Consider the following 26245-nt stretch of genomic DNA (forward strand, 5'->3'; position numbering starts at 1 on the left):
GTTATAGCCTGAGATCACATAATGGAGAGTTATCCTAAAAAAATGATCCATAATCGAAAACATACCCAGTCCCTAAAATATCCATGGTCATCTTCACAAATAGATTTGCATCAATGGGAAATTTTAGTCCTGCCTAGAAAAACCCAGGGATCTTATGGTGTAATTGGTGGAGGGGGAAAAAAAAAGCCTCCATTAGTTCTGTCAACGTTAAACGTTTTCCCTGAAAATAAATTAACATTTCTGGTAGAGCCTTCCCCTTAAGAACATTGTGGCCTTACGGGGCACTTGGGTGGCTCAGTTGGTTGAGCGTCTGACTTCAGCTCAGGTCATGATCTCACCACTCATGAGTTCAAGCCCTGCGTGAGCCTGGAACCTCCTTCAGATTCTGTGCCTCCCTCTCTCTCTGCCCCCTAACCCACCCACATTCTGTCTCTGTCTGTCTCCAAAATAAATAAACATCAAAAAAAAATTTAAAAACTAATCTTGTGGCCTTTTAAAAATATTATGTTGCATTTGCTAAGACTTGGGCAAGTCAGTCACTCTTTTGGACCTGGGATTCTTCACTGGTATAACGAGGGGATCGTCAGTGTCCAGGTGGGGCTTCACTGAGCCCCCAGATTCGTCTGTAGAGCAGTGGGGGAAAGTGTCGAGGTGGCCCCTTGGGGTCTGTAGGTCTTCCAGCCTGGCCTCAGAGCTGCTGGGGGAGAGGGGGCATCTTGATGTGTGTTCATTTGCAGAAAGAGAAAATCAGTTCAGTCCTGTATGCATTTTTGAGGACCTACTATGCATCAGGCAGAATCCCAGGTGCTGGGACTAACAGGGTGACCAAACTCAGTGTTAGCCCTCAGGTAGCTTAAAATGACCTGAAGGAGGCAGAGACACAGGTAATTCCAGCATTTCTTCAGCTAGCTCAGGGGCTGGGTGGGAAAAGGGGGTCGGTGGGAAGACAGACTGTATGTGTGAGCTCTGGATGTTTTTTTTTTTTTTTTATTTTTTTATTTTTAGAAACAAATGACAAATAAAAGACAGTTTCCTCTTTGAATCACTCTGTCCAGCCCCTCCTGAGGGGAAAAGAAAGAGGAAGGAGGAGGGCCCACGTTGGGTGGTTGGGACTTCCTTCGTGCCCTGGAGTGGACCCAGGGGCTCCTGCATGCTGATGAAAGGGCTCTCAGGGCAGGAGGACCTGAGGTCTCAGAAAACCACAGAACCAGCCCTTAGGGGACAGAGGGACCTCAGGAGGTTACCTAGTCCAGGGAAGTTACCTTGGCAAGCCCACCTGCCTGCATATCCAGGTCTGTATATCCTACATCTCTCTTCCTGTCTCTTGTCCTTGACCATGTGAACCAGCAAGGAACCAGCAAGTTAGCCTGCGGGCCTTTGCATATGCTGTGATTCTTTTTTTTTTTTTTTAATTCTTTTTTTTTTTTTTTTGACAGAGAGACACACACACAGAGTGTGAACGGGGAAGGGGCAGAGAGAGGGAGAGACAAAGAATCCGAAGCAGGCCCCAGGCTCTCAGCTGTCAGTACAGAGCCCGTCGCTGGGCTCAAACTCACAGACTGTGAGGTCATGACCTGAGTCGAAGTAGGGCGCTTAACCTACTGAGCCACCCAGGCACCTGCATGTGCGGTCAATTCTGCTTGGATCTCCTCCTATCTGGGCTGGGCAAAGTCTAACTTGTCTTTTTGTTTTCAGCTTAAATATCACCTCCTTGGGGAAGCCTTTCTTATACCCAACACTTCCCATCCCCTGCTGAGCTAAATACCCTTTTCTATGATTGCCCAACACTATACCCACCACTGTTGTAACACTTTTTCATACTCCATTGTAATTCCTTGTCTGCCTGTAATTGCCCCACTAATCCACGAAAGCTCCTGGCTGGCTGGGAAGATTTAATTCCTGGAATTAACTCCTTGCCACATGGTCACATGCTTGGCCCATCATAGGTGCTCAGTAGCTAGTTCTTGAAAGAATGAGTATTCTCACTTTACAGCAGAGGCTACAGGAGCTCAGGGACGTTCATTGCCTTGCTGAAAGTCACACAGCTTTGAGAGACTGAGAAGGGACTGGAGCCCCATAGTGTGAGTCTAAAGAGGAGACAAGGCCAGATCTGGTTTCTAGAGCCATAGTCCAGGTTCTCTCTGCTCTGAATCATGGAAGTGAAAAAAAGTCACCCTTGTTTGGAGACGACCACTTTCCTTCTGGGGACCTTTATGCTGTCTCCTGGATTTTGTCTCTAGGTGATGTAATGGTCAACTTACTCTTTGTGTTCTTAAAAAAAGGGTTTTGTGAGAGTGAGTTAGTGCCCCTTTTTTTCTGATTTCTGGGATTTTCCCAAGGCCCTAAAAATTTCTCCAAGTGAACAACTTATTTCCATTTTCTATTTTGTAAATCTGGTCAAAAAAACTTGAAAGAAAGAGAAAAAAGTCCTGTATGTAACTGGAAGACATAGCGAGAGGAGTCAGGAGAACTGTAGATGAGGGGTGTGAGTGTGTGTGTGCATGTGAGCCCCTGAAGGGCATGCGCGTGTTGTACAAGGACAGAGCTTGTGAGTATGCTTATGTGGTTCTTAAATTAAATCTCCTCTTTCTTTGGCACCAAGCAATTCTGTGATCGTGATTTAAAAGGGGAGTTTAGGGGCGCCTGGGTAGCTCAGTTGGTTGGGTGTCTGACTTCGGCTCAGGTCATGATCTCACAGTTCGTGGGTTCGAGCCCCGCATTGGGCTCTGTGCTGACAGCTCAGAGCCTGGAGCCTGCTTCGGATTCTGTGTCTCCCTCTCTTTCTGCCCCTCCAATGTTTGTGCTCTGTCTCTCAAAAATAAATTTAAAACAAGGGGGATTTTAAGGGTACCTTGCTGGCTCAGTCAGTGGAGCAGGCTACTCTTGATCTCAGGGGTCATGAGTTTGAGCCCTATGTTGGGTGTAGAGGTTACTTACAAAAATAAAATTAAAAAATAAAGAAATAAAAGGGATTTCAAACCATACTCATGCCACAGGGACAAGAAACCTGTGTGTTGGGGGGGGAGGTGGGGGGGACAAGAGGAGAGATGGCAGGAGAGCACAGGTGGCTGACATGATCAGCCGATAGTGTTCTCCTACCACAATTGGGCTCAGCCTCCAGGCCTTTTGTGAGTAAAGTGAGGCCAGTGGATCAGCTTCCTGTAATTCATCACTCGCCGAAAAGCAAAGAGAAAACACTAAGGCAGCTAAAGATTTAATCAAAATAAAGGCCAGAGAAAGGCAGTTTGTATCTCTTCCGTGCAATAATGAGAATGTCTAGACGCGGCAGACCGTGCTCTGACTCGCACGCTAAACGCTGGCGACTGTGTTCCATGGGATATTGTTTGACTTTGGTTTTATGAAAACTCCCTTTGATTCATAAGTTTTTGCTGCTGTAAGAGATGCTGAGGGTGATGGGGTTGGTGTTCTATATAAGTTTGTTTTCTTTCCTCAGCCGTGAAGAAACCTAAAACAAAGTGATTCAGGGATAGAATGATTCAGACCAGTTCAATCTCAAGTTGAGCTGAGCATTTTGCTGGGACCCAAATACTCCTGTTGTAACTCAGACTTCCAGCATCCTTTAACTTGGAATTCTGAATTTGAAAAGGACAGCCTGGCCCCACCCTCTATCCCCAGGACCACACAAGTCTAGCCAAACTATCCCTTGGTCATAGGATTTTGGTTTGGGTCTTTGCTCTTTGCTGTGTAACCGTCAGCAAGTTACTTAACTTCTCTGAACCTCCATTTCTTTATTTGTAATACATACCACTATTTTGAACATTAAATGAGAAAAATATTTGTGAGACATGCTCTGTAAACCCTGATGGTCTGAAGAAATGGAATTGAGAGGGGTTATTCTCTCACAGTGTCTGTAGTATGGGAAAGAATAATAGTGTCTAGGATTTACTGGGGGCTCACCTTGTGCTCAGGTCTCTTGTCGCATGCTTAATCCTTGCTGTCACTCTGTTTTACAGGAGACGACACTGAGGCCTGGAATTTGAGCATCACGTTCAGGGTTACCAAGTTGGTAAGTAACAGCTGGATGTGACCGTGGCCATCTGCTTCCAAGCTTGTGCTCTTGACCACTTTGCTGTGAAGAAAAATTAAAGTGGATGGAAATATTAGGCCAGGACATGGATTTCAGTTTAGTAGAAATAAGAACCTGCCACTCTGTTGAAATTAGAATCTATGTGCTTTCTTTCGTTCACTCCACGATTATTTACTGAGACCCTATAAGGTTATCAGGTGAAATTATTAATTTATTTTCTTTTTTTTTTTTTTTTAATTTTTTTTTTTCCAACGTTTATTCATTTTTGGGACAGAGAGAGACAGAGCATGAACGGGGGAGGGGCAGAGAGAGAGGGAGACACAGAATCGGAAGCAGGCTCCAGGCTCTGAGCCATCAGCCCAGAGCCCGACGCGGGGCTCGAACTCACGGACCGCGAGATCGTGACCTGGCTGAAGTCGGACGCTTAACCGACTGCGCCACCCAGGCGCCCCTATTAATTTATTTTCATTTATTTATTTAAAATTTTAATTTAAATAAGAATTTTGGAGACAGGGGGCACCTGGGTGGCTCAGTGGGTGAAGCATCCTGCTCTTGGTTTCGGCTCAGGTTATGATCTCACAGTTTCATGAGTTCAAGCCCCTCGTGGGCTCTGAGCTGGTAGTGCAGAGCCTGCTTAAGATTCTCCCCCTTTCTCTGCCCCCTACCCCACTTGCACTCTCTCTGTCTCTCTCAAAATAAATAAAATAAACTTAAAAAAAAAAAAAAAAAAGGAAAGAAAGAAGAAAAGAAAGAAATGAGCCTGGGTACCCGCTATCCCCGCCAGGCACTCCCTTTTCTGCGTCTTCTGTCCCTTGTCTTCCTGGTGTCCTTACTACCCTGTGTTTGGCTGGCTGGCCCTTAGAGAGCTTTAGCTGTGGAATAGAGATCAGGTGGCAAGCTTTCATGGAGTAGTCTCTCATGTACGCGTGTAACTTTTATTTTAATTGGGGTATAACTTACATACTGTAAAATGTACAAATCTATCTTGTTAAAGATTTTTAAAAAAATGTTTATTTGTTTTGAGGGAGACAGGGCATATGTGCATGTGCCAGCAGGGGAGGGGCAGAGAGAGAGGGAGAGAGAGAATCCCAAGCAGGCTCCATGCTGTCAGCACAGAGCCTGATGTAGGGCTTGATTTGAGGAATCGTGAGATCATAACCTGAGCTGAAGTCAAGAGTTGGATGCTTAACCGACTGAGCCACCCAGGCACTTTAAGATTTTTAGGATTTTTTTTTTTTTTTTTTTAAATTTTTTTTTTTCAACGTTTATTTATGTTTGGGACAGAGAGAGACAGAGCATGAACGGGGGAGGGGCAGAGAGAGAGGGAGACACAGAATCGGAAACAGACTCCAGGCTCTGAGCCATCAGCCCAGAGCCTGACGCGGGGCTCGAACTCACGGACCGCGAGATCGTGACCTGGCTGAAGTCGGCCGCTTAACCGACTGCGCCACCCAGGCGCCCCATAGGATTTTTAAAAAAGATTTTATCTTTAAGTAATCTCTATTTCCAACGTGGGGCTCAAATTCCCAACCCCAAGATCAAGAGTAGCATACTCAACTGACTGAGCCAGCCAAGTGCCCCAAGGTTTTATTTTATTTTTTTAAAGCTTATTTATTTTATTTTTGAGAGAGAGAGAGAGAGAGAGAGAGTGAGTGAGCGACTGGGCGAGGTACCGAGAGAGATGGGGGAGAGAGCCCTGCAGAGCCTGACATGGGACTCGAACCCACAAACTGTGAGATAATGACATGAGCCAAAATCAAGAGTCAGAGGCTTAACCAACTGAGCTACCCAGGAGCCCCCTCCCAGGAGATTTTATTTTTAAATAATTTCTACACCCAGTGTGGGGCTCGAACTTAAAAACCCAAGATAAAGAGTCATATGCTCTACCCACTGAGCCAGCCAGATGCCCCTTTATGAATTCTTAATGTCACCCCATCTTGTCCCCACCTAGACAGCGCATTCAAGATTTTTATCTCTCCAGGACAGTCTCTCATGCCCCTTCACAGTGAGTCCTGCCCCAGGGCTAACCACTGTTCTGACTTACAAAAGTCCTGGATCCTGTCATAGATTACTGCTTCACACTTATCCAGATCCAAATATACTTGCTCAACAAAAACAAAGTACAGATAAAAATAACACTTTAAATAGCGTGGGTGATCCTGTCATTCCACCCAACAGGCGTCTCTCTCTTGGAGTGAGTGTGAATGAGACACAGATCTGCTGTTCCTTCTGTCACTCTTTGTTCCTGTGGCTTTTTGGAGTATGAGCATCTATGCCATCAAGGGTGTGTCTTGTATTTATAGATTTTAATTATCCTACAACACAGCTCTGAAATCCAAGCTAGCTATTTCTTTCTGGTGCTCAACCCAAGACACCAAATCCAGTGCTGAAGGGACACAGCCTGTGTTGGACCTGTGTTGGGAGACGGTTTGTTAGTGTCCATTGTGACACCCCTTATTACGGGCTTTTCAAGGAGAATTTTGACTGCTTCCGGTGTTCATATCCGTGCTGACTTTGGAAGCTTACCCTTGAGTAAGCTGCCGCTGTAATGTGCACAGAACTCAAGCACGGGTAGGTGGTTATGTTACACTTGGAGACCTAGAACACTCTGCCAGCATGGGGGACTATGCTGATTTGTGTCTTTCGTGATATGAACACAGAGTGGACTAAAATGTAAGACTTGTACCTAGGGGAGCTCATCAGAAAGGGAAGTCCTTTAGTGTCAGAGATGAAGAGAGAAAATTAAGTCAATTGGATATGTGGGCTGAAGTCAGGACAGCTTGTGGGGTTTTGTGCCCAGGAACAGGCCATGGAATCTGGGTGTTAAGGTTGAAATGTCACAGTAGGTCTAGAAATGAGACTTGGGTCCATTGTGAAACTGAGCACTTGAGAGCCTTTTTAAAAAGTATTAATTGATTAATTAATTTATGTGTGTAATTGTCATACTGTAGACTGTCCTCAAAAATAAGCACTAAACAATAATGAGATGCGAATACACAAGAATGGTAAGGACGCATAGAAGAAGAACTAGGAGGATGTTGCTTATGCCAAACAGATGGGCTGGGGAAAGGCAGTATTCAAAGACATAATGACAAAAGAGACACGACTATTAGATATCCCTTCAGATCTTCTCCAGTCCTTAGGTTCCAAGAATTTGTGACCAAGTCACAAGAATCTGTGGCCCTCTTGCTGGTGGCAATATTCAAAGAGAGATGGCTGAGGCTCGGTTTCCACTGTAGGTGTGCATTGATGTGTGATATGTGTGACCAAGGTCCCTCTGGGGGGGCGGGGTAAAAAAGAAGCCTTGCTTTGTAGCATTTGCTGATTTCTGTGGTACAGATGCTTCCCATGTCCAGTTTCAAGCTACAAGCCTGATGTCCCTGAACCCAGAATCGGGAAGAAAGGTGTCCACTCAGCTCACCTGAGCTGGTGTGAGCTGGCTTCAGCACCCCAGTGGCTCTGTTGTGCATTCTGTTTTAACAGTGGGATTTCTGGGTTGTGCATCATGGGTGGGACTTACAGGAAGTAGTAATGTCATGTGTGATATCACAGGGGCAGGGAGAGCCAGGGGGACAAGACTAGAGCTCTGGTGCTCTTTCTTCCCTTGTATTTAAGAACACAAAACAATGTTTTGTGAGTATGGGTGGAGAAATGGGCATACTTACCACACAGTTGGGGACAGTGACAGTAAGGGCAATATGGCACTATCTGCGTTTTCTGAGTGCTTGGCCCTGCGATTTTACTTCCAAGATTTTATCCTATCTGTCGTATCTTTCCTATAGTCATCCATGGGGTATGTGAAGATATATGTAATGTACGCGCACTGCAGCGTTGTTTATAATAAAAGCAAGATCGAGGAAGCAGCTGAAATGTATGTTGGCAGGGGATTAATTCAATCAGTTACGGTATGTTCTTACAGTGGGATACTTGGCCACTGTTTAAAATAGAAGGTCATGTGTGCTAAGAAGCTGTGATCTCCAGGATACATTCTCTCTCTTTTTTTTTAAAGTTTATTTACTTATTTTGAGAGAGAGAGAGTGAGAGAATACGAGTGGGAGGGGCAGAGAGAGGGAGAGATAGAATACTAAGCAGGCAGTGCAGAGCCCAATGTGGGACTTGATCCCACAAACCGTGAGATCATAACGTGAGCTACAGTCAAGAGTCGGAGGCTTAACTGACTAAACCACCCAGGCGCCCCTCCAGGATACAATCTTAAGTTAAAAAAAGAAAAGACAAATGCAGAAAAGTGTATGTGGTATGTTCCCACCATGTGTGGAGGGAAAAAGTAGGAGATACAAGTAAGTCCACACACCTCATGTGCTTGATTACGCATCGATTATTACTGGCAGATACCAAGAAGGAGGTGGTTGTGGGGAATACTGTTCACCTCTTGGGGGAAGAGGCTACTGGGTTGTGCTCTAGGGCAGATGGAAGATGTCTTGTTGTATATCTTTTCTATTTTCTGAATTCTTTTTTTTTTTTAATTTTTAAAACGTTTTAAAAATTTTTTAGGGGGGGGGCAGAGAGAGAGAGAGAGAGAGAGAAGGAGAATCCTAATCCTAAACAGGCTCCACACTCAGTGTAGAGCCTGACTCAGGACTCGATCTCACAACTCTGAGCCAAAATCAAGAGTCAGACACTCAACCAACAGAGCCACCCAGGTGCCTCTATTTTTTTTTTTTTTTTTTTTTTTTGAATGTTTAAGCATGAGCATATATTATTTTTTGTGTTAAAAAACAAACTAGTTAACAAAAACTTCTCTTTGGGAGCTTTCAACATAAAAGCCCCTCTCATTTTTAGAAGAGATTAGCGTTCTTCTCGGGGTCGCTAATTCCCAGTGTTTACTGAGCATATGCCGAACGGCAGGTACCTCTGGTTTCAGGCTCAGTCCTCTCGAGCCGGTACGCCTGGGTCTCCCTGTTTGTAGGCTCTGCCTGGATCCTAGCAGTTCCCCAGTGAACTTGAACTTGTGATCATAGTCATAGTCGCATTTTCAGGAGAAGGGAAGTGAAGTCTTTGTGCAAAGTCAACAGCACTCTTTCAAGTGTTTTTAGAGCAGAGGTGACCCAGCTGCTTCCGAGAAATCCAGGCTACCTGGAAGGGTTCTCAAGCCTTTCGCCCTCCTGCCACTCGACCCTAGCACCTCTCTTGAGACCACACGGAAGTTTTTGTCAGTGTTAATTTTTCCATCTGTCGGACTCTTTGCCCTGGGAACTTGGAGCTGTATTTGTGGATCAAATGAATCGCTGATGTGTTTAGAAACAGCAAAGACCCGGGAGAATTTGTTTGTGGTATCCTTTTCTGATTCATTAAGTATCTTCCCAACTTGTGTTGTGTACACATTGTCAGAGGTCTGAGGGACACTGGCTTTGCTCCCTTACGAAGACTGGCCTTCAAGGCCTTTCTTAGCAAAATAGATGTTCCCAGAGGTTCTTTTATTGTTGCCAGTGTTGTTCCCTGCAGCCATATTTCTAACCCAACCCATCATGCAGTGTTTTAGGGAACCAGACACGTGCTCTCTTCCCTCTCCCTTATCATTTGGTAACAAATGTGGTAAACAGGTTATTCATCTCCAGAGGGCTGTTGTTACAATGTTGTGCGATTTGATCAACAGTAATCCAAACAGGCAAGAGGGCTGGAGTGAAAACTGAACGTTGTGTAGCATCCAAATCACAAAAACTGACCTGAGAGTTATTTAAGAGGGTGACATCGTCTGTAACATTCAGATGAAATTCTTGCCAGTGAGGGCTGTTGGACATTGGCACTTTGCCGTCTCTCGAGATGCTGTGTTGTGGGCTTGTTCAGAGAGTGCCCTTAAGTGCTTTAAGTATCACCGCCCCGTGTGTCATGTGGATTGTAGTGGGTTTCGTTTACTGGGAGCTGGATGTGTATCAGCCGTGTTCTCTTGACTCCCCAAATAGTAATTCTATCTCTGCTGCCTGAATGCAGATGCAGGGTACGTTTAAATGCTCTTTCTTGTCGGAGGCCTTTCCTGTCCCCCTCCCCCCCCCCCCCCCCCCCATGCTCCTCTTGTTCCATGTCGTACTTAATTAAAGCAATTATCTTACCGGCTTTAAATAATTGTAGCTGTTTGTAACTGTCTCCACATCGCACTGAGTGCCAGGAAAGGTGGCATGGATCATCTCGCTTCCTCTGTGCATAGCCAGCGTGCAGCCTATGTAACAGCCCTTCGGATTTCATCAGTCAGGACTCTTTTGACCTCAAAGCAGGACCCTGACTTGAACCGGCTTCCCAGAAAGGGGATTTATGTCCTTGAAAAGTCTAGGGATGGAAATTAACGCATGGAGGTTTCAACGGTGTTGCTAAGGCTTACACAGTTTTTCTGCAACCCTCAGCATCACCTACCGTTTCTTTCTGGATTGTGGTGGCAAGACGGCTCTCAGCAGTGCTGGCAGAAGGGAATAAAAAGGTCACGTTTTCAACGGTTAAAGAAAAGTCCCCGAATTGAGTCTCTGTTTCTGATTGGTCTTATCTGGGCAACATGCCCCTCGGGAACCAATCCCTGTGGCTTAAGAGAATGCGATGCTCTGATTGGCCATCCTGGATCGAGTGCCCGCCCCCTGACGGAGCTGAGGTTAGGGTCTGCACCCCCCAGAGCACAGGGACTGAGGTGAGGGGAGGTGGGTGTTCCCCAGGAAAATCTGGGAACCGTGTGTGAATGGGGGCGGGGTGGGTAAGTAAGCGCAAGGATGTCCAATAGAGTAGGTTTTTAAGGGGTGTTTACTCAGTGAATGAATTAACAGATGAATGAGCAAACGGGAGCGTGCTGCTGATTCTGTGAGCTGGTTTATACAATACCCAGAGTGGGGTTTTAACAGATGGAGCCTTTGCAGAGAAGGAAGGATAAAAGAGAGCCTTGAAATCAAGTCCTGTAAGAGTGACAGTAAATTAGTTGAAATACTTAAGAAATAGGAGACATATGAGAGCTGTTTCCAGATGTGTGAAGGGCACTCCTAAAAATGGAACCTTTGCTGGGTCCTTGCTTTATGTCTAAGGCACTGGGGCTAGTTGCTTGGATCGGCATCTCCCCTCTTTTATGTTCACTTTATTGTTACTGGACAGTCTATTTATGTTCACTATAGAAAATCTGAAAATTTACACAAAATCAAAAAATAAATGGCCTCCCATAATCTTATCATCAAAAGCTAATTGTTATTAATATCTTGCTATGTATTCTGTCAACCTTTTCTCCCTCTTGTAGCTGCATTAAAAAAAAAAAAAAATTGTGAGCCACTGGGTGGTTCAGTTGGTTAAGCGTCTGACTTCAGCTCAGGTCATGATCTCGTGGTTCTTGAGTTCGAGCCTCGCCTGGGGCTCTGTGCTGACAGCTCAGAGCCTGAAGCCTGCTTCCAATTCTGTGCCCGCCCCTCCTGACCCTCCCCTGCTCACTCTCTATCTCTCTCTCAAAAATAATAAAGATTAAAAAAAATTCTTATTTAATCTTGATAATGGTTATTTGTCAGGGAAGGGATCTGTGGCTCAGACCTAGGCACTGGAGTCCTAGGGCCAGAATTGAGTCCCCAGGTGCCAGCCTCTCATTTCTGGGCGTTGGGTTTGCCAGCTTCATAATCAGCAGTCTGAGCACCAATAGGGCTTTACTACTGTTCTCTTCTGAGAATCCTGATTTCGTCACTTTGTGCATCCACTCACTCCTTCACCCATGTGCTCAGGTGATCTTTCACTGAGTGCTTTCTGGGTGCTGGGGCTGTACCGGTGAACGAGGCAAGGCCCCTACCCTCCTGCAGCTGACCGTGTAGCTGAGCTCCACCTCACCAGTAAATGGTTAGGTCAGCAGCAGCTAGGGATGTGTGGGGACTGCCGATTGCTCTGGTCCCAGTCCCCAGCTTCTGTTAGGAAGCTACCAGCAAAGCAAAGAGGAAGCATCGCAGCCGGAAGGCCTTGTTGATATATGCCCTCTGCCCAAGCTCCCTTTCCTGAAGGGAATGGCAGTATGTTGAGGGGTGGGAGGCTCGGGGTACACATTACCTGTCCTCGCCCTCCCAGGCCTGGCTCTGCTGGGTGATCTGCGGTTTGGCCCACATTGTGTCCACGTGATGATCCTGTTTCCTGAACCTCAGACTAGAACTCACGATATGAAACAGTGTTAGCCAAAAGAAAAAGGCACATACATATTTCTGGAATGCAACCTTGGGTGTGTTTGCATGGCTCTCCTTGCCCAGGAAGGTAGGTATTAATATGCTCATTTGGCAGGGGAGGACGCTGATGTCCAGCTGGATCTGTGATTTGAGCTCAGGCCTTACTGATGGCTCTCAGCTCCCTCATCACATTCCTCTGATCCAGATACATCTGGAGTGTAGGGTTTTAAAAGGTTCTGAAATTCCGGTGATATTGTTAGTTTCATTCCATTCACCTATTTAAAAAAGTATTCATTGAGGGCCTGTGTCCAGAAACTCTCTTAAGCCTGGGATGCTGGCTGACCAAGACCAGTGAGGGCTCTTGCTCCCAGGAAACTTGAAATCTGAGTTAAATCTTCGGAAGAGTGATGATGTTTCTGCATAATCTCTTGCTCGGTGATTCATTCAGCCATGCATGAGGATGTGTCAGGGTGCTTTGAGTTGTAAGGGACAGAAAGCCTAGTTCAAACTGGATAATTGATGGGAGCAGTTGAGTGGTTCACATAACCAAAAGGTGAAGAAGTGGGATAGGTTTCGCGTACGCTTTGATCAGGGCTCTGGCTTCATTTCTTTGTGATCCTCTGGGCTCTGCCCTTGTGTCTGTTGGCTTTGTTCTCAGGTTGACTCCCTTCATAGTAGTGAGAGGGTTGCCAGCAGGGCTTCTGTATTGTTCCAACGCCAGCAGATCTCAGGAAAAATAGGTGTGCTCCAGGAAGTGCAGAGCAGAGCTGTCTAATGTGGTGGTCTGGCTGCTGGTACTTCTCAGCCCACGTATTTGTTTGATCACATCCACGGGAGGGAGAGCTGCCATCTCTCCCCAGGGCCATAGCACAAAATTTCTGAGCTCCCTTCTGGTTGGGTCATCATCTGAGGATGATCCATCTCAAACCATCATGGCGGCAGAGGAAATAGGATAACATTGATTGCCTTAGATCAGTCAGGCCCCATCCCTGGAACTGGGAATGAGGACCGAATGACTGAAGGATGCTGCTTGGTGGGAAGAAATGATGTTGAAGAGGCAACTACAGTCTCTTAAGGGGGGCAGTGTGTAGGATGTGGGTGCGTAGGAGGAATGGCAAGGTCCCTTCTCTTAAAAAAAAAAAAAAAAGAAAAAGAAAAGGCCTTTCTCTTAAAAAGCTCCACATTGTAGTGAGCACTCTGAGACTTTGGCAGTGATCAGAGGAAAGGCATTTACTACATTTTTTGAACGCTAGGCACTTTATATGTTTTCCTCAGTTAGTTCTTATACTGTCCCTGTTGAGTAGGTATTTCCATTTCACAGATGAGCAAACAAGTTCAGAGAGGTTATGTTGCTTGCCAACAGCCACACGTCTAAGAGAGTGAGGTGTTTTGAGGCTGTGCATCCCACATTCCCTACTTCTCCTTCTTGTGATGGTTGCAGAGCAAATAGATCGTTAACAGGGACCCTACAAAGGTTTGTCTAATGACTCCTCTACAATAAGCAGGGCCTTGGGAGTAGTTACCACTTTTCATTTCAGGCTTTTATTAGTGGAATTCTGCCTGCTTTTTTTTTTTTTTTTTTTTTTCCTTTTCCTTTTCCTTAACTAACTCTAGATGGGAGGAAAACTCCCCCAGGTCCAGATAAGCAACCTATAATTGAATGAGCTTCTGAGAAGAGCAGAACCATTGTCAACTCCAATGCATCAGAAGAGATGGTTGCGTTCAGATAATTTTACAAAAATGATTTCTCTCTCCTTCTGACTTGGCTGCCTGAGGCTTCCACTTGGTTTTAAAGTAGTAGGGTAACTATTATGTAATCGTATACAATGCTTCTTTCCCCTGGGCTCGAGAGAACTCATGTATTCAAAATACAGAATACATTTGTTTTGATGAAGAGTTTATGTAAAGCCAGTGTGATTCTTAAACTGTCCCCAAAACAAGGGCATATGAACTGGGGTTTTGGTTTTCTCCAGACTCTGCAGAGATAGAACATCCAGCAGAGCAGGAGATGGTTTACCATAACTCATGTGTGTGCTGCTGGCAAAATGTCTGTGTTCCTTTTTTTTTTTTTTCAGTTTACTTTTGAAAGAGAGAGAGAGAGAGAGCGTGCGCTCGTGAGTGAGTAGGGGAGGGGCAGAGAGAAAAAGGGGGACAGATAATCTGAGGCGGGCTCTGTGCTGACAGCAGGGAGCTCGATGTGGGGCTCGAATTCACGAACCATGGGATCATGACCTGAGCCAAAGTCATCCGGCTGCTCAACTGACTGAGCCACCCAGGTGCCCCAAAAGGACCTGTTCTTATTGGTCCCTGAACCTACCATGCGTGTCGTGCACTTTGCTGCCCACTGAAAGAACACTGGTCTGTTCACAGATCTCCTGACCTCACTTCCATCCCACTGGATATAGTTTCATCCTAAGGGAAATTAACAAAAATGGGGAAATCAAAATGGTGGTCAGTGCCAAGTTGACATATAAGACTTTCAGCTTAGCAGCTGTGCTTTTTGAGTTCTTGTGTCTGCTTTCCATTTTTTTTTTCAGGCTATTATGGATAATAATGGATTTATATTAGGTTGTCTACCATGTTTCTGGGCCTGGGGATAGATGAACGAATCATAGTCTCCATTACATAGTCTTCAGTGGTCCTCCTCTGAACAGTCTGTCCATGCCAGTATATTTTTTTGCTTCTGATTTACGCTGGGCCTGGCAAACTTGTTAAACTGGACCTTAGCAAAAGTGTGAAGTAAAATGAGGAAACAGGAAAGACATGAGGGTAGATGCATAGGCTTAGCTGTCAGGTGGGATTGCTGGGCTCACCTTGTTGACTGTAGAGGGTGACTACCGTGGTTGTCACTAGGACTGGTATTTAGGGGCTCTTTGTTACACAGCATAACCTAACATCCTGACTGATGTGACCACCACATAGGACTCGTGGAACCTGGCCAGCTTGTATATGCACCTGTGTGAATGCATGCACATGCAAATATATGTAAGAATAGATATGAACATGGGTGCCTGTACGACAGTGGTTCTCAAACTTGTCTGTACATTAGAATCACCTGGGGATCTTTTAAAATTCCAAAGCCTAGGGGTGGCTGAGTGGCTCAGTCGGTTAAGTGTCCAACTTTGGCTCAGGTCATGATCTCATGGTTTGTGAATTTGAGCCCCACAACAGGCTCTGCACTGACAGCATGGAGTCTGCTTGGGATTCTGTCTGTCTCCCTCTCTCTCTGCCTCTCTCCCAGTTGCATGCTCTCTCTTTCTCTCAGTGACATAAAATAAGATAAAATAAAATAAAATAAAATAAAATGAAATAAAATAAAATAAAATAAAATTCCAAAGCCCTCAGGACATAGTCTAAATGAATTAATTTACCAACTCTGGGGGTGGGACACAGCATTAATAGATTTTAAACTCTCTGGGTGATTCCAGTGTGCAGACACATTCAAGAACCATATGAGAATTTTAATAATAACATCATGATTATTATTTGGAGAGGAATAGGGATAATGGCAATGATATTGATACTAGCTATCATTATCATTAACTGACTGCTGCTTGTCTGCTGGGCAGTATCCTGGGTAAATAACAAACACTGTCACATCTAATCCACACTGCAGCCCTGCAAGACAGCTCTGTAGGTGGTTGGAGAAGGAAGAGAGGAGATCGTATCTGTTGAACTGATGTCAGCCACAGAGCTGCTCAATCCAGATTGTCAGGTATAGTCCAGAAAGATGGAATTGCTGGTCTCATCCTGTCAATCCCAGAATCACCACTGTGGTCATCATTGGGGCCGAGACCCCGGGGCTATTTGATACCACAGCATAACCTGGCCCGTCCTGCTGGATGCAACCATGCTTTTAATAACCACAGTGGATTCAGGAGTCGATACGCGAGAGCACGTTTTGCAAAGTTATAAATTGAGAGTGAGTTTATTTTGGCTTGTGGCTTGGAAAGAGAAATGAGCGTAGTAAACCAAGCTATTAATCTTGGGTTGGTTGATTCATCCATCAAAATCACTCTCTGTGTTTCAAGGAAATCAGGTTAAGTAGATTAATAAAACATTACCTTGTGTGTTTGTAGTGCTTTCCTCAATGGGATACACGGTGCTCTACAAACCTCATACCATTTGCTAGTCTTGACACTTCCTCGAAGGATTGTCAGGCATCAGTAGGGCCGTGTGTTACTGTAAGGTAATAATGGGAACTTAGTGATGGTGAGATGCTTATCCAGCATCCAGAGATGCCTGACTGCAGTCTTGGTGGGTAGATAGGAGTTTGTCCGGGAGGTATGGTAGTGTCTGGAACGGTGTTCATAGCACAGAGAACAGCACAGACAAAGGCACAACAGCAGGAAATAGTAATTATAGGAACTCTATAACTAGCTTAGTATTACTACCAAGAAAGAAGCCATTCTCCACTCCTATGGGTGATTGAGAAGTCCCAGACAACCTGCATTTCCACTTGTTTCTTTATCATTTGGCACATGTCTATTAATTTTTCTTTTTGACTTTGGAAGAGATTTGTGTGTAATGAGGGGCCAAGAAAGCATAATGCTTTAATTGACCTCCTTTCCCCCGAAAGATCACACCAGACACCGCACCAAATATACACTGCTGATTAAGTAGAGATTTTTTTACAGGGCTCTGTTGACGCCTCAGTGATCCAACCCTTGGACATGAACTCAGCAGTTCTCTGACTCTCCCTGAGTCCAGGCCTTGGGATTGTGTACCTGTGAGACGCCTCTGAGCCTCTCTTGGGCTGTTGGTTTTTCTTAAGTGTAAATGTTGGATTGAAGGTGAATTTCAAGGTTCCCTACATGTTTAAAATTAGGTGATTCATCAAGTACTCATTAATGCAAGTGGCCTATTAAATAAAAATGCTAAGTACATGCTGAAATGGATACGGCAGACATTTTCTCTGGGGCTGTGGGTTTAGATAAGACCAGGGCCTGGACAAGAACAACCATTCTCCTCTCTACCTTTGTGCATCAAAGCTGAAAGAGAGATGCTTTCTCATTAAACGTGTATTCTACAATGAAATCAGCACCAGGGTTTTATTTTTTTAATTTTGTAAATGTTTATTTTTTAGAGAGACAGAGTGTGAGCAGGGGAGGGACAGAGAGAGGGGGAGACACAGAATCCAAAGCAGGCTGGCTCCAGACTCTGAGCTGTCTGCACAGAGCCTGATGCGGGGCTCGAACCCACGAACCGTGGGATCATGACCTGAGCTGAAGTTGGACACTTAACCACCCAGGCGCCCCAGCACCATGATTTTAGAGAAGAAGCTAGCCGAGCCAGTTAAGCTGCTTCATAACTTGGACCATACTGGTTCTCTTTTGCAAAGGTGTTGTGTTTATTTGTTTTTTTGAATCTTATGCAATGTCTTTTATTCTGTAGCCTCAAAACTCAAAACTTTTTTCACACTGTTAGCTCGTGTTTGACATCCCCATTGTTCTTTCTAAAGGTCTATATTGCAACCGGTTGGTTCCACAGCTAGTGACCTAATCATTGTGGCTACGTTGGGGAGAGTTTACATCTCACCTCCTTGGGTTGCTTATCTGATTTACTGATTTTAGGGTTGTGTCCATGTTGGGATTTTGGAGTTGGGGTAAGGCCCTGGGACTAGGTTAACGCTGGACCAATGCCATCTCTGTGACCAGCTGCACCTGTTTGCACGAGCTCTGTGCTAGCACTGGGGTTACAGTGGTGACAACACAGCCTGGTCTCTGCCCTTGTGGGGCTCCCAGTGTTTAAGGAAGTACACAAATCACCATGCGATTGCAATTATGTATGTGCTATAAAGGAGAAGCACAGGGTCCTGATCACTCATAGTGGGGCATCTGACCCAGTTTGCTCAAAGTTCAAATGTATGGACATGATGAGGAGCTCAGGAAAGCAGTTGGGGAGGCTGGAGGCATTAAGAGTAATCTGTGATGGGGGCGCCTCGGTGGGTCAGTCGGTTAAACATCCGACGTCAGCTCAGGTCATGATCTCATGGTTCATGAGTTCGAGCCCCATATCTGGCTCTTTGCTATACAGTGCAGAGCCTGCTTCAGATTCTCAGACTCCATCCCTCTTCCTCTGTAATGTGTGATCAAATGCAAGGGTGAAAGGTTCAAGATTGAGGCCACAAACAGCACTAAGGTCCCTGTGAGTTGGTACAATTCAGGACACCAGGCCTTCCGAGAACAACTTCTTGACTCTTCTCCTCTAACTCCCCAAAGCCAAAGGAAGTATTCTTTCCTTTAAATTCTCCAGGCCATATGTCTATATCATTTCTTTGGCAGTTGTATGTTGCTTGCTCCCCTGATCATGCTCTGTTCTGTTTCTCAAAACAAACAAAACGTTAACACGTAACAGCCCCAAGTGCACCTTTGTGCTCAAATTCACCAAAGCTTCCATCGATTGAGGGAATTGATGGGGAAATTCTATCAACTTGGGGAAAGTTTCAGAGATACTAGCTTGTAGGGGCACTTGGGTGGCTCAGTCGACTGGGCATCGGACTTCGGCTCAGGTCATGATCTCATGGTTGGTGCGTTCGAGCCCCATGTCGGGCTGTGTGCTGACAGCTCGCAGCCTGGAGCCTGCTTCGGATTCTGTGACTCCCTCTCTCTCTGTCCCCCTGCTTGTATGCTCTCTCTCTCTCAAAAATAAATAAACATTAAAAAATAAAAAAAAAAATAAAAATAAGAGATGCTAGCTTGTAATTAAAAGTCCAAGATAAATGGGCTTTTCTTTTCTGCATCTTCTTACCTAGTTTTCTTTCTGCCCCTGTGATTCTGTTTCCATATTCCTGCCCTTCCTTACTGCTCTCTGTCAGAGGCACACCCCTTGGTCACTTCATGTATTTCTCTACATCTTTCTTCTGTCTACATGCTTTGTTGAATGCTGTCTTTTAAAACAAAATTGTTCAAAACATTGAGGGAAACTTAAAAAAATTTCATCCCTACTCCCTCATCCTGTTTTAACCTCTCTGATCCTATCTGCCAGTTTCCCATGGGGGTGCGTATTGTATATTAATGGCATTCTGTTATATATACAGTTTTGTACTTTGCTCTTTTAGGATGTTCACAAATTTTCTTTATTTAAAAAAAATGTTTTTTAATGTTTATTCATGTTTGAGAGATAGAGAGAGAGAGAGAGAGAGAAAGAGAAAATGAGTGGGGGAGGAGCAAAGTGAGAGGGAGACACATAATCTGAAGCAGGCTCCAGGCTCTGAGCTGTCAGCACAGAGCCCAACGCGGGGCTCGAACCCACGGACCGTGAGAGCATGACCTGAGCCACAGTCGGACGCCCAATCGACTGAGCCACCCAGGTGCCCCAGAATGTTCACAAATTTTCAATCAGCAAATGTTAATTGAGCTTCTACTCTGTGCCAGGCATTGCTGTAATGGCTGGGGGTAGATACATCAGTGAACAAACCAGACATAATTCTCTGCTTTCCTGGAAGTTTCCACCTGTTTCGTGGAGAGAGACAATAAACATAGTACAAATTCTCTTAGGAGGTGACTGCTGTTACAGAAAAAAAAACAGGGTTGAAGAAGGTTGGCAGTATTTATAAAATATTTTCTCATGTTGCTCCCATCTTTGTGTGTACTTGGGGGTTGTATATTATCCTTGATATTGATGGATTATATTTTATTTAGAGCCTTAGGACTGTACACTTTAAATCTGGAGAGAACTTAGGAATCATTGAGAGTAAACCATTCATTTTTGAGGGGAGGAAAACAGGTCCAGAGAAAAGAAAAGACTGGCTCAAAATTATACAGCCCCTGAGTGGCAAAGCAGGGGCTGTTAAATCTTAATTGAATTGATTTTCTTTAATTCTAAAGACCGTTCTTTCAGAACCCTGGTATGCTGTTTCCCTGTTGTGGGAAATTGAATTTGTTTCTGGTTTTTATTATAAATAATGCTACAATGGGCAGCTTTATACCAAAACCATCTGAATGAAAGCAAGTTAATAATAACAGCAATAATAATAATAGAAAAGGCTAATATTTATCGAGCACTTAACATTTGTAAAGCACTGTGCTAAGTGCTTTACGTGAAATAACTTAATTCTGACAGTGAGTACCGTGACTTTCCTATTTTTCACAGATGACTAAATGAAGGGATTCAGACTCAGGTCTGTCTGTCTAGAGTCTGTGTTCTTAGTCACCATGATGTACTGCCTTATGGGTTTGAATACTAAAGCTGCAGATTTCAAAAAGCAAGATAATCAGCCATGCACTTTCATTTAAACACTTAAGAGTTGTCCAAGAACGTTGACATATTAGGTTTAACTGTATGTCATCAATGTTTTTAGGGTAAAAAGTGGTTGAATGTTAGCAATTTCATACATTCCATCTGTTGCTTTAGTTCATCCTCATCATAATGGTGAATTAGGGGCACCTGGCTGGCTCAGTCAGTGGAGCATGGGACTCTTGATCTCAGCGTCAGGAGTTCGAGCCCTGTGTTGGGTATAGAGATTACTTAAATTAAAAAATAAATAAATTAATTAAAAAATCCCAATAATGGTGAATTAGGTGGTATTGTAAATGAGTAGCCTAATATTTTAGATGGAGCTTGGACACTGAATGAGTTAGTTAACGTTTGTAGAGAGAAAAACGAACGGGAGGCAAGAAAGGCAGTATGACTTGGGCCACGTAGCCAGCTGCTCATACCTGCGTCAAATCCTGACTCCCTGTCTTAGCAGCTTTGTGACCTCCAGTGAAATACATTCCTGGTGCCTAATTCTCTCAACTGAAAACTGTCATTATAAAGATGGGTGGAAATCATTTTGTTCAAAACCGGCAGAAACTAAGCAGTCGAGCTGAGGTGTCGAGTGGTGGTATTTCCATCTTGCCATTAAATTTCAAGAAAAACCCGTCTCTTTTCTCCAACCATGGTGTTTCTGTAAAACACACAAAGAAGCTTTTTATTTATTATTATTATTATTTTTTTAAAGTTTATTCTCATTTATTTTGAAAGAGAGATAGAGAGCACACAGGGGAGGTGCAGAGAGAGGGAGAGAGAGAGAATCCCAAGCAGGTTCTGCACTGTCAGTGCATAGCCTGACATGGGGCTCGAACCCACAAACTGCGAGATCATGACCTGAGCCGAAACCAAGAGTTGGGTGCTTAACCGACTGAGCCACCCAGGCACCCCATGAAGAAGCTTTTTAAAATGGCATGGATTAACTTCATGACCCTTGACACAATTAGGGGACTCTCATTCTTTACAGGGAAAGTTTTTCCTCTAACTTGGATGGAGAGCTGTATTAAGATGGGTGGGGCAGCAGAGATGGACCTCTGTTTGGGTTTCTGGGTCACAATGACTTGAGGTCCAGGAACAGACGCCCCCACCAGCTGTTTCTCTCCCTCCTGTCTTCCGGTGCCATTTCTGATTTGATGACATCTTGCCCCCTTGTTCAGGTGACCCCCTCCTGTGCCTGCACAGCTTGGTAAGGTGGCCCAGCCATGGTGGGGGGTGGCAGGTGGGCAAGGCAGCCAGTGCCCTTGAGCACTGACCAGTCCTGCTGGAATGGGGTCTGTTGTGTCTGTGTGGCAAGGTCCTTCTTTCCAGAGGGCAGTGACCTGACCACCGTCAGAGCCAAAAATGCCAAGTGGCAGGGGGCCTGGGTGACTCAGTTAAGCGCCCAACTTTGGCTCAGGTCATGATCTCATGGTTGGTGAGCTGGAGCCCCGCATCGGCTTCTGTGCTGACAGCTCAGAGCCTGGAGCCTGCTTTGGATTCTGTGTCTCCCTCTCTCTCTGCCCCTCCCCCCACTCATGCTCTGTCTCTCTCTCTTTTTCTTTCAAAAATAAACAAACATTAACACTTTTTTTTTTGGAAAATGCCGAGTGGCTTCTCAACCACACCATGGGCTGGACTTTCTGCTTGTGGAAAAGGACAGTGCATCCCGAATGTGCCCTCTTGGGTTTTTCTGCAGCCAGTTCTTTGTCTCTAAGTGGTGCAGTGGGCTTTGGGCCACAGACTGCTTAGGACCTCAGTAAACCCTGGGAACCAGCCCATCCCTCCAGGGAAAAACTTTGCCCCTGGGCAGGGCCTGGGAGGGGGAAGTGAAGGCTTGCCGAAAGTCTCTTCCACTTTTTACATTAAAATCTTGGCAAGAAAATGCGCTCTTTCTTTCTGTCGCCTGTATCAGCAGCAGATTCCCAAACTGAACTCCGAGACATCGTCCTGGCTTCGTCATACGTCACCTTTGCCGGCTGCAAACAATCTTGCTTCTCCAGCTGATGGGGACTCTAATAACTCCAGGTGGTGAATGGGCGGTAGGGAGTGTGGTTCTGTACAAATACAAGCTCTAACTAAAGCAATACAAACACAGAGGAAAAAACGGGAAGCTTGTCAAGAGGGAAGTGCTGTATTAAAACATTTTACCTTTACTGACATTGAAGAAACCTCCCCTTTAGTTTAACACTGGGAGATGTGTTAAATACTCTGTGGTGTAGTGACATGGCTGAGTGTTCCGGAACCTTTAACAGCAAGGCAGCAGAAGTATCTTTATTAAGGAAAGGTGATTAAGATATACTGTGAAATGAAACACAGCAGATTACAGTTTAGGAGCCATTTCTATAAAAATATATGCATTATCTTTATATAGATACAGGAAAAAACATTTGGAAGGGGATCCACTTGGTGGGAGGTTGGATCATGAGTGTTTATATTTTCTTCCTTTTGCTCATCTGTGTTTTCAATGTTTTGTCTGCAGTCAACATTGTTCTTCATAGAGTTTAGGGTGAAAGAAGGATGTCCGGGGCTGGGAACCGCCCTTTTTTACCCAATCATTCCACACATTTATTGAGGGTCTCCTAGGAGCTGGGTGGGCACAGTGATAGGTGTTGGAGCAGAATAGCTCCGACCTCTGCCTTCACAGAGCTGATGTTTTAGTGGGAGGCTTTTCTTTTTCTTTTCTTTTCTTTCTTTTTTTTTTTTTTTTGTTTGAACTTTGTTTCTTTATTTAGAGAGAGACAGAGAGCAAGTGGGGGAAGGGTAGAGAGAGGGTGAGATAGAATCCCAAGCAGGATCTATGCCATCAGCTCAGGGCCCGATGTGGGGCTTGAACCCATAAATTGTGAGATGGGTGATCTGAGCTGAGATCAAGAGTCAGATGCTTAACCGACTGAGCCACCCAGGCGCCCTATGGGAGGCTTTTTAAAAACACTTTTAAGCTAAAAAAATAAAAATAATTACAGGTTATACAAATTACCATGAAGGAAAAAAAATGCCGGTGGCCATATAGGAATGACTGAAGGGAGGTGAGGGAGGTGTGACCGGGAGGACCCCTTTGAGGAGGTGACCCTTGAACCTGAAGGCCAAGAAACAGGCCCTTGAGGAGGCTAGAAGGCACATCTGAGGCGCAGGGAAGGACCAGCGATGCAAGGCTGCGAGAGCCTACCGCCTTCCTGTGGGTCACCCCGTGGAACTGCCCACCTGTGAGAAATGTTACATTTGGGAATGTGATGGAGGTTCATAGAGCCTTGGAACTCTGAGGAAATACGGCCTTAAGGACAACTTTATGGCTCCTGAGAGATTGGCTAATGTTTTGCTAAACAACAGGAGTGTGTTAGGTTTGAGCTGTTGGCTTTGTACTTTGTTTCTTTTGAGTAGCAGCTCTGATGCCATCTTTCATGGCGGACAGGCTTCGAGTGCTGTCTGGGGATGCCCAGGCCTCATTCCTGTGTCCTCTTCTGCATTCAGGAAAGTCGCCCACTGCATGCTCAGCCATCAGGCCGGACGCTGGAGTCCTAGTCCTTAGCCTTCGAACCGCTGGCCATCCTGGAAATGTCTGGGAGGGTGCCTCTTTCCTCAAGGCTTCAGGGTTCATTGTTTGCACCAAGAGGAGGGGGGAAGCCGTTGATAGAAGTCCCTGAATGTTAGGTTGAGGACTAATATGTCATATTTGAATTAACTATGGTAGCACCATCAAGAGTCCTCTCTAAGGGCAATCCAAGCAACGCAAATCAAGAACCATAGCGATATTCAGATCCTTTAACCCAGAACTGCAGTCCAAGGAACTTAGGTGGAAGTCATTTTTTTTAATGGGAAGAAACCAAGGATACAGCAATGTCTATAACAGCAGTGATAGGCATTAATGACATTGTGCTTTGGGGCTTTGAACATATATTCCTATACCGACAGTACTTATGAGAGCTTTGCAACATTCCTGTGATGGATGTTCTTATGCCCATTTCACAGATGGGAAATGAAAGGTTAGAGAGGTCATGTGAGTGGTCCTGGTTCACCCTGGCAGATTCAGGCTCTGAACTCTAATACATGCATTGTTGCCTGGTGGGTTTGTTCAGAAACTCTGAAAACGATGGGAAGTCAAGAAAGCATATGGAGGGAACCAAGACTGAAAATTATTATCGAACTTAATGTATGCTTAGTTGTGTCCCAAGCATTTTGTAAACTTTATCCAGGTTAATCTTCACCACAAACTTGAGGGGAGACTGAAGCTCTGAGAGGTTGGAGAACTTGTATAAGCTTTGGAACAGGATTCAGACCCTGGCTCGGCCAGGTGGCTTCAGTTCTGTTGTATTGTCCCTCTGCTTCACAAGAAAGCATTGTTGGGTGAGTGAATACATGGTAGGCTGATGCCACAGCTCTGCATCTTCTCCAATGCAGTACATTCTCTCAGTACTCTCCTATGAGAGTGGCAGCTTGGCTGACTCTTGAGGGCACACTTTTCCGACACCCTTCACCTAAAGGCTCTCTTTCCTCACTCAACTCATCTCTTGCAAAATGCTCAGAACCGAATGAGTCCAGGGTAAACCAGGCATGCAGGGTGTGAACCTTTAGCAACCGAAGGAAATTGAGCTATTTCAACGTGATGCAATATTCTGCCGCCATTAAAATGATAAATGTGACTGTAGAAATATGAAATGGCATTGGGAAATAGTTGCACGTATTTGAAGATAGTAATGGAAGCAGTGTGCATTGACGTGAATAAAGGTTGGGAGAGGACAGGAATGAAAACTGTGTAAAGGTATTGGGATTGAATGGTGTCACCTTCTGATGGGTCTGCTAAGCTAGGAACCTCAGGGTCAGGTTCCACAGCTCCTGCTGCTACTTTGCCCAGATTCAGCTAGTCACAAACTCCTGGAGATTCGATAGGAGTATCCTAATTCTGGTGCCCCTTCTCCCTCTCCATTGCTAGCTTCCTAAACCAGGCGCTAATTATCTGTCAGCTGGACTGTACAAAAGCTTCAGCGGTCTGCGGACCTCAATTCTCCTTCCCACCATAGTCCGCATTGGACACTGTCGTCAGAGTGACCTTGATATAAAACGCATCTGATCATGTCTCTCCCTTGCTGAGAAGTTTCTGTTTACTTGTTATTGCCTTCAGGAGGCAAGTTCAAACTTCTTAGCATGGTGTTTGAGGAGGTCCTGCACAGTCACACTCGCCCATCCTTACCTCCAGCATGTCATAAACTCCCCTTCCTCTCTGCCCATGTGCCTTTTCTTCTCTTCCCCTCCCCCAGTCTCTTCAAGACCAAGTGCATCCTGTCTGAAGCCTTCACAACTGTCCCAGGGATTGTTGGTTCTTCCACTCTCCTAGATGACAACGAATGATGCTGTGTTGTAATTCTGAGGTTACAGCTCTTTCTCTCATGAAATTGTGAGCCCTGCCAGGGCAGGTACCACACATCTGTTGACCTCCAATCTAGACCCTCAACATGGTGCCTAGGATGCAGTAGGGTGGCAAAATTGTGTATTGATGGAATGAATCAATGAGTAAGTGAAACAATTTGTTTATCGTGTTTACAAATTTTTTTAATGTTTATTTACACATTAAATAAATCACACTCTGTGTGTGAGTGGGGGAGTGTGAGTGGGGGAGGCTCTGCTGCACAGAGCCTGATGCGGGGCTCGAACTCAAAAACCGTGAGATCATGACCTGAGCTGAAGTCGGACGATTAACCGACTGAGCCACCCAGGTGCCCCTTAATGTTTTAAAGTTGATTTAGTAATAAAGTTTTCAAAGGAAACAACATTTAAAGAAGAGATCAGGAACTTCTGAAATTTACAAAAGCAGAGTCAAGTTTATAGAAATGCAGAAACACACGGTGGAGTTGAC

General features: G+C 45.0%; 1 protein-coding gene and 1 long non-coding RNA gene across 8 annotated transcripts in view; one reads left to right on the forward strand and one right to left on the reverse strand.

The window, feature by feature from the left end:
* Positions 1-26245, forward strand: part of CYRIB (CYFIP related Rac1 interactor B) — a 148245-nt gene that overhangs the window by 39200 nt on the left and 82800 nt on the right. For 5 of the 6 annotated variants that reach the window (XM_045453676.1, XM_045453681.1, XM_045453674.1 and 2 more), the window contains exon 2: positions 3975-4027. The gene's annotated coding sequence lies outside the window, so the exon portion shown is untranslated. Of the gene's footprint in view, positions 1-3965; positions 4028-26245 lie in introns of those variants that run through there. The other variant, XM_045453677.1, reaches the window with a different exon arrangement.
* On the reverse strand, positions 3202-10507 carry LOC123585451. 2 transcript variants are annotated; one of them, XR_006706170.1, is made up of 4 exons: positions 10415-10507; positions 10117-10330; positions 3919-4090; positions 3202-3466 (listed from the first exon to the last, which is right to left on the reverse strand). It is a non-coding gene; the product is annotated as an uncharacterized LOC123585451 (long non-coding RNA). The 2 variants fall into 2 exon arrangements; XR_006706171.1 differs by lacking the exon at positions 10117-10330 and having other exon boundaries at positions 10415-10462.

This window comes from Leopardus geoffroyi, chromosome C3, assembly GCF_018350155.1.
Source record: "Leopardus geoffroyi isolate Oge1 chromosome C3, O.geoffroyi_Oge1_pat1.0, whole genome shotgun sequence".
NCBI lineage: Eukaryota > Metazoa > Chordata > Mammalia > Carnivora > Felidae > Leopardus > Leopardus geoffroyi.